This window comes from Erithacus rubecula (assembly GCF_903797595.1).
Source record: "Erithacus rubecula genome assembly, chromosome: 2".
NCBI lineage: Eukaryota > Metazoa > Chordata > Aves > Passeriformes > Muscicapidae > Erithacus > Erithacus rubecula.
Genome location: NC_136685.1, coordinates 34,366,313 through 34,369,811, shown reverse-complemented (window position 1 = coordinate 34,369,811; position 3,499 = coordinate 34,366,313).

Here is a 3,499-nt window from a genome sequence, read left to right as displayed (position 1 = left end):
AAACCCATGAGATTATACAGCAGTATTAGACAATGCAAAGCAAATGAAACCAAGGGATGACACGATGGTTTTGCCCATGATTTGGAAAATCACTTTAACATATGTATGAGGATATCTTGGTTCAGGAAGGAATCTGAGTGCAAGCTTAAATTTAATCATGATGAGATTTTCACCTGTATCCTGGGTCCAGCATCTGGAGTAGTGGGAGGAGGTACTGGGTATTCTCTGTACAGCAAAAGCAGGTGAGAAGGTCTCCTGGCAGATGATCTGAGCTTGGTGGCCCTCCAAGGTGTGCTGGAGGAGGCATTGGAATGAGGGTAAATAGATTTTCCCTATGAGCTCCCAAACCACTAGGGTTTGGTAAGATCACACTTTACAGAGCATCACGGAGAGGCTGCCTGACCTGCAATGGCCAAAAACTCCTGTGGACTCCTGAGTTCTTGAAGATGTACACAGCAAATAAAGAACAAAACCTCCTTGGTCTAATGTAAGGTCCCCACACTCACTGGTATGGATTAGTTCAGCTGGTTTTGAATTTCATTTCTTGAACTACTCTGCTAATGCATCTATTACTTTTTGCCAGATTTGTTAGTAGGCCATGGAAATTTAAAATCCTCAAAATATCAACCCAAATAAGACTGGAGGTACTTTGAAAATGTTACTAAAATACAAAAGAGTTGCATAATATTATATATTTGCTTCAATATGGAAAAGAATATTCTGCTTCACTCTTTCTCCTTCAGCTATGCTATGCCCTAATTAGAACAAAAAAAGAGGAGTTCAAGAGTCACTTGCAGAACTGATGGCAGGGCTTCATATTCATGACACAGCCAGTAAAAACCTTTTCCTAAGCAGTGAGACCTGATCTTGCTATATTTTTAAGACCATAAACATTCAAAATTTAGTCCCAGACTCACCACAATACACTTCCTCAAAAACTCACCTTGAATCTGTAAGCTAGTTTTGCAAACTGCAGATTTGTTACTGTCTGCTTTTTCCTCCTGCATGAATTTCCTTCTTAATGTCGCAAGACTTTTAAGTTTGTCCAGCAAATGATATAAAATGACATAGCTAATAATAGTCTTCCCAAAAATGTAATTTCCTTTTTTAAGAAAAGATATTTTTATAGAATTAAGTGCACATCATTTTTGAATATGATGTTTTATTTGTGAAAATGTAAATGATCTTTTCATTAAACAGCAAACAAAATGATGTATCTCTGAAAAATATGATATTGCTTTTTTAAGGATGTGCAGATGGTGCAGTTAGAACATCTGCAACAGAGGATCTGAAGAGAAGGGGAAGTTTTTGAGAGGATGAGTTACTACCTCCAATCTATGTTTTTGCAATTTTGTTGCCATTTTCTTTACTGAGAAGTATTCTCTACCCTGGAGCACTCAGTATTTGGCCTCTATTCAGAGCTTCAACTGGACTCAAAAGAAAATCTTAATCATAGAATCTATTAAGCATTTTCTTTAGTCCATAGTACATTTTTCAACATTTCACCAGCTCACCATTTTTAATTTGCATCAAACAATCTTTATTTACACAAAGCACTTTCATAAACAAAAATAGTCATGTAATGGAGGAGGGCTAGAGAAGGATGGTCAGAGGTATGGTAAGGTTTCAGGATGAAGAATCACTATGTGGTCTTGCACTTCTCAGTCCAGAAAGAAATAATCAGGGAACATGTTAGTGGACCCTTTCAGGGAGACATGAGTGTGGATTGACATCTCACTGCCTTTTTGAGAAGGAAGGTGGGAAAATGAAGCAATCATGGTTCAGCTGGGACAAAAGAAGTGGTTGGGCTGTGGATGTCCTTGCTGTAGGATGTTTCAGGTGACTGGAGCTTACACTGGTCCAAGGGTACACTGAACAAACCCATGGAAGAGAAATCCATTCAAGATTGCCACTGCTTGGAAATTGCATCTGGTTTAGAAAACCTGAAAATGCCTAGAAGCTGAAAAACATACAGCCTTTTCTTGTTTTTGTACTCTTTCTAGGCACCTGGCTTTGTCCACTGATGTTTATTACAGAGTTAAATTAATTCTTGGTCTGTCCCTATGGGCTTATCCTTCTGCTCACATACTTCAGTCTCCATGATAGTAGAAGTGGTAACATGCAAATGTGCAGTTGACAAATTAATGAAACTTATGAAGTAACTTTTATGGTCTTCCCTATCATTGCACATCCTTCCACGTGTCAAGAAGAAAAATGAATTATAGCCATTACATGATAGGTGTTGTGCCTGAAGACCACTGAGGAGATAAGGAGCACTTATAAGGCTATATGTTTAGTTTAATCTAGTCTGGATTAACAGTTTCACAAAATTTAGAGACCTTAAATAAATAATTTTCAATACCTTCAATAATATCTGGCTTTGATTCTACAGTTTAGAGGTGCTCGGACTATTAAACTACCTGGGGAATGATGTCCACCTTAAAATGCAAGAACAAGTGGGTAAAATACATTTTTACCAATTTCATTGAAGGTCCAGTAGTCCCAGATAGTGAATAACCTGTAAAAATTACCTCTTTAAACCAGTAATTTAAACATATTTTAAAACTCTTTATATCATATTTCTATGTAATATCAATTTTTTTCTAATTCTATTAATTTTGTATGTTCTGGAAGGACTGAAGTACTTTGTGCTATCTCATTTCTTGTATTATGGCTAATGCAAGAACACTGAGAACATTGTAGCTTCGGGTGTAGACTTCATCATCTTCAAAGTTTTCCTCCTGAAAAGGAGATTATTTTTTTCCATGTTACGCAGTGATCTTTTCTTGGCCAGCTTCTTGATTGTCTTGCTCAGATTTTGATTTTCAAGTAGATTTACAACAGCTCTGAAATGGAGAAAATAATTAAACAAGAAGATATTTTAAAGTAGATTTATATAAATTGCTTTGAGTCATTCTCTTTCCATCCACCATCCCTGTAACAGCTTTCCAAAGTACTTCTTCCCAATCCCTAAAAGTTTCTTCCTGTTTTCTCTAGTGGCAAGACAAATACTAAACTACAGGGAAAGTTAAATAGTTCACCTTAGGTCATGTTTGTCAGTAGTAAAAGCATATTTTGATCAAATAAGACATAAATCACATTGTAGGCTCTCCAACTACCAGTGAAGAGTCATTAAGATCATAGCAAAGACCAACAGTCAAAATTATTCCAGTTACCAGGAAAAAGATAAGAATGACATTTATTCTGATTTATTCTGATTCTATTCTCCTTGTTGGTTTTTTTGTTGTTGTTGTTGTTGTTGTTGTTGTTGTTTTTCGGGGTTTTTTCTGGTTTTTTTTTTTTTTTTTTTCAAATGAATTGAGCATTTAATCTGAAAAGGAGCAGGACTTGATTGTTTACTATCTGACATGTTTCACTGCCTTGAGGCCTTTACTGCATCAGCTAAAGTCAGAACAGTAAATTTTTTATTGCAAAGGCATATTTACCAAAGAAAGGTGAAAAGAAAGAGACCAACTCATACAGAGTGGGAGATGTCATT